The 13,062-nt window shown below is 53.8% G+C and overlaps 1 protein-coding gene across 1 annotated transcript in view; it reads left to right on the top strand.

Annotated features, from left to right (window-relative positions):
* The window catches only part of CEP70 (centrosomal protein 70), a 541,458-nt gene that overhangs the window by 170,430 nt on the left and 357,966 nt on the right, over positions 1–13,062 (top strand). The window lies entirely within an intron of this gene.

The raw sequence follows: 13,062 nt of genomic DNA, 5'->3' as shown, positions 1-13,062 counted from the left end.
GCGTCCAAGACTCCACCTGCAGTTTTTACCCCAGAAACTGCCTATCTCGTCGACTGGCTCGTTGTCGCTTCCTTCGTCGACGAGAACTGCTGTTGTCACGTCTACATCGACGACTTCAACTTCTGTGTCTATGAAGCCGGCTGTGATCCTGTCGTCTGCAACTTCACTGTCGACGTTTGTATCCATAAAGGTGAGGCCTATTTCATCTACGGTGCCTTTGACTTCGTCGATGGCGTCTACCAAGCAGAAGAAGAAGCATTCGTCGAAGCGTTCATCGTCATCGATGAACGCTTCGACGATGGCTTCGTCGTCGACGATGGCTTAATCGGCGGTGGCTTAATCGGCGGTGGCTTAGTCGGCGGTGGCTTAGTCGGCGGTGGCTTAGTTGTCGGTGGCTTAGTCGTCGGTGACTGCATCCATGGATCTGGTACCTTTTGAAGTCTTCAAGCTCTTTACTTCAGCGGCAACATTCCTCTTTGGATACCCTGATGCCAATTCAAACTTCTTCTCAACCTCCAGCAGAATTATTTTCTTCTGATGATGATGAATCGGAGGACAATGACAGATTTTGGGCTACTTGCGGTCCCTCTAAACTTCTTATTAAATGTCAGGACTCTGATGATGACCAAGAAGATGATTTCTCTACTTGTGACACACAACCTGCGCCGGGGCTTCCTATGGCACAGATACCTTTATCTCTTATTTCCAAACTCCAATTCATGCTGGATGATTATTATTGTCGTTTTCCTAACTCAGTACAGGCCTCTCTGGCACCTCAAGCGCCTCTTCAACCTCCTCCTACTGGAGAATCAGTTGCCACACCTTCTACGTTGGTGCCCAGAGTACAACATCAGGATGCTCCTCAGGTCATGGAGGAGGATAATGGGGATGAAAATGAAGATGATGATGATGACAGGGAAGAGGGTGAGCTGGATTATAGATCCCTTCTTTCGGAATGGGACAGTTATCAGATTCAAACACCGTCTCCCACTACTCCAGCTCCTCTGGATTCTCCACCAGTTGACATAGGTGGTTTTCATCTACTCATGGAAAAGGCGGCAAAAAGATTCCACCTTCCTATGGTCACCAGAGAGGAGGATTGTTTCTTATATCATTTTAAAGATCAGCCTCAGAAACAAGTTTGTTCCATCCCCATCATCAATTTTATTTGACAAGAAGGTCTCAAGCTCATGCAAAAACCTAATTCAATTCCAGCTGTTCACCGCGACTGTATAAGAAATACAAAGCCCCCGCAAATTCAACCGCTTGTCTCATTGCACAACCAAAGCCTGATTCCATTATTACTCATGCAGAACAAGTAGGGCCAGGAATCCATCGTCTCCATTATCAGTACCTCTGGACCGTTGGCAAGAAGTTTTCCACTATGGTGGCAACTACGGTTCGAGCGGCCAATTCTTTAGCTATTCTTGGCTGCTACGATTGAAAAATGTGGTCAGACAATTCATCCCTTGTAGATTTGATACCAGAGCCTTCTAAAGCAAAAGCGTTAAAAATTCTTCAAGAAGGGGAAAGGATTTCCTTGGAGATTATTGATTGTGCTGTCGATGTGTCTTTAACTGGGTCCTTCTATTTGCGGGTGCGGCAGTCGTCAGGGCTGGTTGAAGGCCACTTCTTTCCGTCAGGAGGTACAGACGAAAATATTGGACATGCCTTACGACGGTGAATCATTGTTTTGCCAACATTTCGACGATGCCCTTCAGACAATCAAGAAGGACACCGATACTGCTTGTGCTCTCGGTACTCTCCAGTTTAAAAAGCAGCCCCTTTCGAGGTGCAAGAGGTCGTGGCTCCACATCTTCCTTTCGGGGATGTTCCAATCAGTATTGGCAAGGGCAACAACATTACTCCTTGCGATTCAACAGTCGTACAGACAACAGCCTTCTACTTCTTACAGACAATACAGAGGTAAATCCTCTTACAGATGAAAGGATTCCTCCAAAAAGCAATGACTTGTCATCCCTGACTCCTCCCGCTTTTTCAAAGGTTGGAGGTCGAATCTTCCACTTCTACTCCAAATGGTCTCTGATAACTACCGATCAATGGGTTCTGGATATTGTGCGCAAAGGGCACCCATTGGCGTTTGTAAAGGTTCCTCCCAATTCTCCACCAAAAGGTCCACCTCCTGCCCACCTGAAGGAACTTTTAAGTCAACTCTCGATTTTATTAAGAAAGGGCACGATCGAGGTGGTGCCGAAACTACAAAGGGGCAGAGGATTCTATTCGAGATTCTTCCTTATACAGAAAAAGTTGGGCGAATGGCACCCTATTCTGCACCTACGCGCTATGAACAAATACATCAAAAAGCAAACATTTTGCATGCTGTCTCTTCAGGAGGTACTTCCTTTACTATCCCAAGGGGAGTATATGACAACTTTGGATCTTCAAGATGCTTATTTTCATCTTCCCATTCTGCTGAGACACAGGAAATTTCTCAGATTCAGAGTGGCTGGGAAAGATTTTCAATTCCAAGTACTTCCAATCGGCCTTCGTTCCGCGCCCTGATTGTTTACCAAAGTCCTCGCACCGGTGGCAGCTTATCTTCGTCTACAAGTAGTACAAATTTTCCCTTATCTAGACGACTGCCTTCTGAAGGCACGGTCGTTCGAACAGGCATCCTAGACATCAAGCTAGCAAAAGCCTTTGTGTCACACGAAAGACATCAACGACTTTGCAACCTAGCGGCCTCCCTCCGGTTAAAGTCTGTTTCTGTTCGACAGTTGAAATCTTTCCTAGGGATGTTGTCCTCCTGCATTCCTCTAGTCCCTCACTGCCGCTTACAAATGAGACCCATCCAGGAGGAATTGGACAAGCAATGGGCTCAAGTCTCAGGATCTTTCAATGATATGATCAGAGTCACATCTCGGACAAAAAAAACAGCTCTACTTTGGTGGATTCTCAAAAAAAATGTCTCTTCAGGTCGTCCATTCCTGGTGGACACTCAAAATGTCACTCTCACAATGGACGCATCTCTCGAAGGTTGGGGTGCACATCTTCAGGATCTTACAGTAAAAGGAAGGTGGGACATTTATTAAAAGACCTGGCACATCAACCTGCTAAAGTTACTGGCCATTTTTTGTGGCTCTGGAAGCTTTTCGCTTCATCATACAAGGAGCCTCGGTGTTAGTCCAAATGCACAACATAACGTGCATGCACTACATAAACAAACAAGTGGGCACACGGTCCATTTTGCTATCCCTTCAAGCTCAACAAATCTGGGATTGGGCGATTCAACATCAAATCACCCTCACAGCAGTGCACGTTCCGGGAGCATCAAACATTCTTGCGGATTCCCTGAGCAGGTCGACCTCGACCATTCATGATTGGGAAGTACATCAACCCACACTGGATCACATTTTTCGATTATGGGGTTCCCCGAATCTGGATCCTTTCGCAACACATCAGAACCGCAAATGCCCATTCTACGCAAGTTGGCTTCCCCAACCAGAGTCGTGCGGGAATGCTTTTTTGATGAACTGGTCAAAAATATATGCCTACACTTTTCCACCGATACCTCTGGTCCTCAGAGTTCTTAAAAAAATTAGGAAGGAACCCTGTCACATTGTTCTAATAGCTCCCAGGTGGCTCGACAAGTCTGGTTTACGGAACTCCTGCTCCTGTCACAGTGTGACCCGACCATTCTTCTCCCACTTCCGAATCTTCTGACCAAGGTTCAGGGCCAAGTTTGTCATTCCAACCCAGCATCTCTCCGCTTAGTGGCTTGGAACCCGAGCACTATGAATTTGTAAATTTGAACATTCCTTTAGTTTGTAGGGAAGTCCTTGGTAAGGCTAGAGCAGCCTCAACTGTGAAAACATACAAGCTTAAATGGAAAAGATTCGGACTATGGTGCCATCCTGCTCAGGTACATCCTGTTCATTCCACGCCGGAGCAACTCTTGCCTTTCTTTTTACACCTGGCAAAATCAGGCCTCTCGTATTCTACTCTGAAAGTTTTTCTGGCAGCAGTCTCAAGGTTTTGTCAGAATGGTTACAACTCGCTTTACTCCTCTAGAGTAATTCAACAATTCTTCTAGGGTCTTTTTCGGATGTTTCCACCAATTCGTTGACCACCTCCTCCTTGGCATTTAAACATTGTGTTGGCACAACTCATGAAACTCCCTTTTGAGCCAATCGATAAAGTCGATTTCAAATTCCTTACTTGAAAGACTTCTCTACTTTGGGCTCTCACTTCCTCACGTCGAGTCAGTGACATGCAGGCGTTTACTACTAATCAGCCTTTTCTTCTATTCACCAATGACTCTGTCTTGCTTCACATCAATCCGACCTTTATCGCCAGAGTGCCGTCGGATTTCCACCTCAATGAACCAGTCATTTTTAAAAAGTTTTTTCCTAATCCTCAAACACCAACAGAGAAGACTCGTCATTCATTAGATATCAAAAGGTGTCTGAAATGTTATCTGCAAAGGACGGCTGGTATCCGTAAAACTGATCCACTTTTTGTGGCCTACGGACGGATGCGAAGAGGGCATCCAGTCACCAAACAAACAATTGCATTTTGCCATCAACAAGCTGGAAAACCACTTACTGCAACTGTTTGAGCACATTCTACCAGAAAGGTTTCCTCTTCTACTGCGCTATTTGCTGGTATGCCTCTTCAACGCATCTGAAGAGCTGCAACATGGTCCAGCAGACACACCTTTACAAGACATTATTGTCTGGATGCTGCTGACAACGCTGACTCAGCTGTGGGGCAAACAGTCCTTCGTAATCTTTTTAAATAAGGTGAGCCTCTGTTGCTTCCCTCCTACTGTATACAAGGTACCGTTTCTTTTATATATACTTCAGTCTCTTCATACTGTGTATTATTATTATATTGATTCATATGTACCTTGTATTATTCTGATGCCACTGATCACTATTCTTATTCAAGCATGTGAATCTATGAAAGACACCCCAATACTGGAGAAGAACAAAAGTTAATTACCTGTAAACTGTGGTTCTCCAGCATTGGTATCTTTCATAGATTCACATGCGACCCACCCATCTCCCCTCAGAGGCTCCCGGCTACTACTTGACTGTATGTCACCCTTGTGCTATGAAAATCTGAGGGCCTGAGCCTCTGAGGAGAACAGTCTAAGAGGGTGCTCACCCCTGATTGGCTTAAGTTTGGACTAATCATAATGACTATGATATGTTATAGAATTGACAGGTCTTTCTCTCTATGAAAACTCTATGGTTTTTTCATATATATATATATATTTTCACCATATGGACTCTCCCCCATTACACCGGCCCGATCTGTTTGAACATGAAGCATTTTGGGAGTTGTGGTGCGGTGATGACCAAACGCACTTCAACAGTTGAGCAGCACAGCTTGGGGAAGGAGCGGATGGACGTCATCTATACATAACAGCAGGGTTTCTTACCGGGACATTTCCGTCAGGTGTTGGGCGCTGAGGAAGGCAATGCGCCGAAATGCTTTCGCCGACACCATACTGTTCTGTTTTAATAAAGCCTCTCCCACCAGTTCCCCTCTGGGCATATATATATATATATATATATATATATATATATATATATATATATATATATATATATATATATATATATATATATATATATATATATATATTTGCCGCTAGGTGGGGATGCACTTACAGGTAGGAATTGATGCCAGCGCGATCTGCGAACAGAGTCCCTTTCCTGCCAGACGCGTTTCGGGCCAACGCCCTCTTCAGTGGCAGCACATGTGACATGACGGCAAGCTGCAGGCACCAGTAAATACCCTCAGTAATTATGCACAGGTGTAAAACCTGAAGCAATGCTCTCTGGGACTGGTGGTTCCGTAAAATCCAAGTGGGTCGCCGCCACCATTCGCATGCAAAAAAGTATTAAAGGGTGTTAGACAGGGACCCGGAGGGTCGGCCGAGCACAGGGGGAGAGGCCTCCGGCGAGGGCCCTCTCCAGTAATCGTACAGACAGGTAACTTCCCCCCCACAGATCGACACCACACAGAGATGAGTTCTGCACACTTTTATATATCTTTTAGGCAAGGTGATGAGTGGTACAGTGGGACCAGGATACGAGGATCCCATCAATTCTAGTCTCTTTGGGGAAAAGGGGTAGCGGGACAGTCAGAGTACCGGTCTGGTACAGAAGCAGCAAAAGGTGGAGCTCACAATCCTCGAGCTGGAGGGTTCGTAAGGATGGGCCGCGGCAGCGTCTGCAGGCCTGGTAGATGGTTCACGATGAGGAGGGCCGCGGCAGCGCCAGCAGGCTTCGAAGATGGTTCACGACGAGGAGGGCCGCGGCAGCGCCAGCAGGCCTTGGAGATGGTCCACGACGAGGAGGGCCGCGGCAGCGCCAGCAGGCCTTGAAGATGGTTCATGATGAGGAGGCAGCGCCAGCAGGCCTTGAAGATGGTTCACGACGAGGAGGGCCGCGGCAGCGCCAGCAGGCCTTGAAGATGGTTCACGACGAGGAGGGCCGCGGCAGCGCCAGCAGGCCTTGAAGATGTTTCACGACGAGGATGGCCGCGGCAGCGCCAGCAGGCCTTCAAAGATGGTTCACGAAGATGAGCCGCGGCAGCGCCAGCAGGCCTCCAAGGATGAGTTTGTCTCGGTGTCTCTCGACTCCAGGATACAACTGCCTACCTGCTCTGGAGCTGCCCCAGTTATAGGTCTGGCGCCCTTTGATGTCCGGACCCTCGCACTTGGAGGTCGGGAGGTCCGGGATGAGGGAGTCCAGACACCCAGCAGGGGGGTGGAGCCAGCGCCCTGGGAGGCTGGGGGCGGTCGACACCTGGCGGAGGGGAGCCATCGACACTCCTCCTTCCATTGACCCGCCAAGTGGTCTCTTCACCCCCTGGACGGATGGTGGTGCCTCGATGTCGGGGCCTGGCCGGGCCCGAGGCCGAGGTCGACCCGAGGCGACGCGGCCTGGTCGTGTAGTGTCCAAAATGGCGGCTGGGCCGGGGACAGTGGTTCTGGAAGGGGCCCGGGTCAGCCGATACTGGAGTGTTCAGGAGCTGGGGTTCCTTCGGGGAAGGGCCGTGGGTTGCCCCGGCGGGTTGCAGGGATTGTTCTTGTCCGGGAAACAGGAGGAGCAGGGGTCCGTGACCCGCCATGCTGGGAGGGATCGGGCCTTCCACGAGGCCTGTCCAACATGCGTCCCCCCCAGCTGAAGGCAGGGAGAGTCACCCATCCTCTTGGGTACTCTCCTCGCCGAGGCGGAAGAAGCGGGACAGGCCGTCTGCGTTGGCGTGGTCCTGGCCGGGGCGATGCTCCACAGTGAAATCCATCCCCTGCAGGGAGATGGACCAACACAACAGCTTCGGGTTTTCTCCCCGCATCTGCATCAGCCATTGCAGGGGTCGGTGATCTGTTTGCACCCGGAAGTGGGTACCGAAGAGATAGGGTCGGAGCTTCTTGAGGGCCCACACTACGGCGAAGGCCTCCCGCTCGATGGTGCTCCAGCGCTGTTCTCGGGCCAGCAGGCGTCGGCTGATGAAGGCCACTGGTTGATAGACTCCCTCAGTGTTGAGTTGGGAGAGGACGGCCCCAACGCCATGATCCGAGGCATCTGTTTGTACAATGAATTCCCGGCTGTAGTCGGGGGCCTGGAGCACGGGGGCGGTGCACATGGCGGACTTCAATTTCTCAAAGGCCGCCTGACATTCAGGAGTCCAGTTGACTGTCTTAAGGTTCTTTTTGGACGTGAGTTCTGTGAGGGGCCCCACAATGCTGCCATAGTCTTTTACGAAGCGCCGGTAGTACCCGGTGAGCCCCAGGAAGGCTCGGACCTCTGTCTGGGTGACCGGGGGCTCCCAGGCCTGGATGGCGGCAATCTTGAGCTGGAAGGGGGCTACCAGGCCACTTCCCACTTAGTGTCCCAAGTAGGTCACGGACCCTTGGCCGATCTGGCACTTGCTGGCCTTGATGGTGAGCCCGGCCTGCCGGAGGGCGTTCAGGACCTCCCGGAGGTGGTGGAGGTGTTCTGCCCAGTGGCGACTGTACACAGCAATATCGTCCAGATAGGCGGCGCTGAATTCCTCGAGCCCCGCCAGCACCTTGTTCACGAGTCTCTGGAAGGTGGCGGGGGCGTTTTTCATTCCGAATGGCATCACCTTGAAGTGGTAGTGGCCATCCGGGGTAGAGAAGGCGGATCGCTCCTGGGCCCCTGGGGTGAGGCCGATCTGCCAATAGCCCGCTGTCAAGTCGAAGATGCTCAGGTAGCGGGCGGCCCCCATGCGGTCAATCTGCTCATCTGCCCGGGGAATGGGATGAGCGTCGGTCCTGGTGACGGCGTTCAGACCTCGATAGTCCACACAGAACCTGAGCTCGGGGGCGACGCCCGGGGCGGCGGCCTTGGGGACCAGCACGACCGGGCTGGCCCAAGGGCTGTCGGACGGCTCGATCACTCCCAGAGCTAGCATTTTGGAGACTTCCGACTGGATGCTGGCGCGTACTCGATCAGGCACCCGGTACGCCCTGTGTCGGATAGGGGGGCTATCCCCGGTGTCCACGTCGTGAAGGCACCAGGGGGTGACCCCAGGGATGAGGGAGAACATGTCGGCAAATTGGAGTAGCAGTTCTTGACAGTCTTGGCGTTGCGCTGGGGACAGGGCAACGGAGAGGTGGACTCCCTCCACGGAGCCGTCCTTCTCGAGCGTTTTCAGAAGATCAGGGAGGGGCTCGGAGTCTTCTTCAGCCCCACTGTCGGTAGCCATCAGGAGGCTAAGTTCAGAGCGCACAAAGTGGGGCTTGAGTCTATTGGCGTGGAGGACACGTAGGGGGTTTCGGGGTGACTCCATGTCTACCAGGTAGGTTACGGGTCCCTTGCGCTCCACCACTTTGAAGGGTCCCATCCATTTGTCCTGGAGGGCGCAAGGTTCGACCGGGGACATCACCCAGACCTGTTGTTCCGGCTCTAACTCGATGGATGAGGCATGCTGATCATACCAGCGCTTCATGTCTTCTTGACTGGCTTCGAGGTTGGCCTTGGCAAGTTCCCTGAACCGCCGGGTCTGGTTACGGAGGGTCAAGAGGTACTTGTATATATCAGGGGAGTCTTCTGAGGGGCCACCTCCCACCCTTCTTTGACCAGGCTGAGGGGGCCCCGGACGGGGTGTCCATACAATAGTTCGAACGGACTGAAGCCCAGGGATTTCTGGGGGACTTCCATGTAAGCGAACAGGAGGCACGGGAGCAGCACGTCCCATTGGCGACGTAAGGGTTCTTCCAGGCCCATGATCATCCCCTTGAGAGTGCGGTTAAATCGTTCTACTAGTCCGTTCCCTTGCGGGTGATAGGGGGTCGTGAATTTGTAGGTGACCCCGCACTGTTGCCATAGGGACTTCATGTACTTGGAGATAAAATTCGTGCCCCTGTCACTGACGACTTCTCGGGGGAAGCCCACCCGCGAGAAGATCCCCATCAGGGCTCGGCCCACCACAGGCGCCGTCACGGTCCGGAGAGGTATGGCCTCGGGATAGCAGGTGGCATGGTCCACCAGGACGAGTATGAATCGGTGTCCCTGTGCTGTCCGGGGCTCCAGGGGCCCCACAATGTCAATTCCCACCCGCTCAAAGGGGCTGGTGACGATGGGAAAGGGTTGCAGGGGGACTTTGAGTTTTCGGCCGCTCTTCCCGCTGGCCTGGCAGGTGGGGCAGGCCCGGCAGTGGTTTGCTACATCGTTCCGCATCTTCGGCCAGTAGAAGTGGGTCACCAGGCGGCTGTACGTCTTGTCCTGCCCCAGGTGCCCGGCAAGAGGCACATCGTGTGCCAAGTTCAATAGGAAGTCTCTGAATCGGAGGGGGACCACCAGCACCCGGCTGGCTCCCAGCTCGGCAATCTTTTGCTCACTGTAGAGCAGCTCGTTGTCCCAGTAAATCCAGTGGGCCCCCGAGGTATCTCCTGCGCTCTGGGCTAGGGCTTGTTGTCGGAGTCCCTCGAGGGAGGGACACGCTCTTTGTTCCTGGCGGAATTGTTCCTGAGTGGGGCCACCCTCTTGACGCCACTGGGCCAGCTCTGGGAGGTCTCGGAGTTGATCAGGTTCTTCGTTGCCGGACCCCGGGGGACCAGGCTCAGGGGTTGTTTCTTCTGTGACGATCGGCGGAGGAGGTTCAGGCCACTCCGGTTCCTCTGGGCTGGAGATGGCGCGGGCGGCCATGGACCGGGTCGTTACACAGACCCATTCAGGGAGACCAAGCATCCCTAGGTGCTCCCTCCGCTCAACGGCTGACCAGGGGGAGCTCTCGAGGTCGTTCCCCAGAAGGCAGTCCACTGGGGTATCGTCGCGGACAGTCACTTTTAGCATGCCGGACACCCCTCCCCACTCGAAGGGGACGCAGGCCATCTGGCACAGGCTTTCGGAGTTGTCGGCCGACCGCACTGGACAAAGTACATTGGGTAGGATCTGGTCAGGGGTCACCAGATGGCAGCGGACTGCGGTCATACTGGCCCCTGTGTCACGGAGGGCTTCAGCCCGGCGTCCATTGATGGTGACCCACTGGCTGTATTTCTGCGTGTTGGCGGGGATGGGTGCCCGCGGGACCATGTCTCTCTCCCCTAGACAGACCAGGGACATGGCGGCGGGTTCCCACTCGGGTTGGTACGGCTCGTACTCTTCGGCGTCTTCTTGGGCCGGCTCTTCTCCTAGGGCGGCGGCGGCGACCTGGCGGTTCATGGGGCTCTGATTTTTCGGGCAGTTGGGGTCATTGGCATAGTGGCCGGGTCGCTGGCATCTGTGGCAGGTAACGTTGGAGCGGAACCCTGGTCACGTTGGAGGGCTTCCTCTTCCGGGCGGGGGGTTGCTAGTGGAGGGCACCGTGACGGTGTCCCTGCCCCAACCCTGGCCCCCTCCTCCCCCCCGTGGGCGGTGGGGCCCTTGGGAGGGTCTGTTCTGTTCGCTGGACCAGCTCCGAGGGACTCGGGTGCTCTCCCATCGGTCTGCTTCGATGGCAAGTTTCCGAGGTTCAGTCAGTTTACTATCAAGGAGGTGCTGTCTTAGTTCGACGAAGCAATTAATGGAGAGGTGCTCCCATACAATAAGGTTGAACAGTTGCTCGTAGGTGGTGTCCTGGCTGCCCTTGATCCATCCCTCGAAGGCTCGGCTAAAAAAGTTCACGTACTCCACCCAGGTGGTACCCGGGATTCGTTTGCAGTCTCAAAACCTCTGGCGGTACATCTCGGGCGTGAGCCCATAGCGAGTGAGGAGGGCGGCCTTTGTGTGGTCGTAGGATGTCATCTGGTGGTCGGGGAGTTGCAGCAGGGCGTCTCGCCCTTCGTTGACGAATTTCCCCCATAACCCGGCTCCCCAGTCGCTCCGCGGGATTCGGTGGGAGGTCATTGCTACCTCGTAGGCTTTAAACCATTGCTGGATATCATCGTTCCGGTAGTATTCCCTGACATCCTTGGGGATGTGGACCTTGGGGTCCGTAGGGGCAGTGGGGCTCTGGTGCCCGGAGACTCCGAGGTCTTTGTTCTGCCGCCAAATTTCTAGCTCCTTCAAGTTGCGCTCATGCTCGTAGGCTAGTCTTTTCTCTTCCAGCTCCCTCTGGCTCTTTTTCTCTTCTCGTTCTTCCCTGAGCCGTAAGTGTTCGAGGGTTATTTTTTGTTCTGCCAATTTGAGTTCTCCATCTAAGCGGAGTCGAGCCAGCTCCAATTCGTGGAGCCAACTTTTCTCCCGTTCTCGGGCCTCCTCGGGCGAGAGGCCCGATCTTCTTTCGTCCACAGGGTTGGTTCTTGCATCGGTGGTCTCGAGGCTTTGATTTTGGGGTGGGGATGCTTCCGTCTCCACCCAAGATTCTAAGGCATGTTTGAGGTCATCTTTCGTGCTCAGTCCCGTGGTAGCAATGCCCAGTTCTATACAGAATTGTTTAAGTTCTTTGTGGCTGTACTCTTCCAGCTTCTCCATCAGAAATTTTTCTGTTGTTCCACTTTCCTTTGTTGTCATGGTGGCTGTGTGTCGTTGGGTGAGTTACTCTCTGTACGATTATGCGTCGGCTCCGATCGCGCCGCTGGCCACCAATGTTAGACGGGGACCCGGAGGGTCGGCCGAGCACAGGGGGAGAGGCCTCCGGTGAGGGCCCTCTCCGGTAATCGTACAGACAGGTAACTCCCCCCCACAGATAGACACCACACAGAGATGAGTTCTGCACACTTCTATATATCTTTTAGGTGATGAGCGGTACAGTGGGACCAGGATACGAGGATCCCGTCAATTCTAGTCTCTTTGGGGAAAAGGGGTAGCGGGACAGTCTGAGTACCGGTCTGGTACAGAAGCAGCAAAAGGGGGAGCTCACAATCCTCGAGCTGGAGGGTTCGTAAGGATGGGCCGCGGCAGCGCCTGCAGGCCTGGTAGATGGTTCACGATGAGGAGGGTCGCGGCAGCGCCAGCGGGCTTCGAAGATGGTTCATGACGAGGAGGGCCGCGGCAGCGCCAGCACGCCTTTAAGATGGTTCATGACGAGGAGGGCCGCGCCAGCAGGCCTTGAAGATGGTTCACGACGAGGAGAGCCGCGGCAGCGCCAGCAGGCCTTGAAGATGGTTCACGACGAGGAGGGCCGCGGCAGCGCCAGCAGGCCTTGAAGATGGTTCACGACGAGGAGGGCCGCGGCAGCGCCAGCAGGCCTTGAAGATGTTTCACGACGAGGATGGCCGCGGCAGCGCCAGCAGGCCTTCAAAGATGGTTCACGAAGATGAGCCGCGGCAGCGCCAGCAGGCCTCCAAGGATGAGTTTGTCTCGGTGTCTCTCGACTCCAGAATACAACTGCCTTCCTGCTCTGGAGCTGCCCCAGTTATAGGTCTGGCGCCCTTTGATGTCCGGACCCTCGCACTTGGAGGTCGGGAGGGCCGGGATGAGGGAGTCCAGACACCCAGCAGGGGGGTGGAGCCAGCGCCCAGGGAGGCTGGGGGCGATCGACACCTGGCGGAGGGGAGCCATCGACACTCCTCCTTCCATTGACCCGCCAAGTGGTCTCTTCACCCCCTGGACGGATGGTGGTGCCTCGATGTCGGGGCCTGGCCGGGCCAGAGGCCGAGGTCGACCTGAGGCCACGCGGCCTGGTCGTGTAGTGTCC

This window comes from Lissotriton vulgaris, chromosome 2_1 (genome assembly GCF_964263255.1).
Source record: "Lissotriton vulgaris chromosome 2_1, aLisVul1.2, whole genome shotgun sequence".
Classification (NCBI taxonomy): domain Eukaryota; kingdom Metazoa; phylum Chordata; class Amphibia; order Caudata; family Salamandridae; genus Lissotriton; species Lissotriton vulgaris.
The sequence above is the reverse complement of the archived record's forward strand: the minus strand, read 5'-3'. Positions and strand labels throughout refer to the sequence as shown.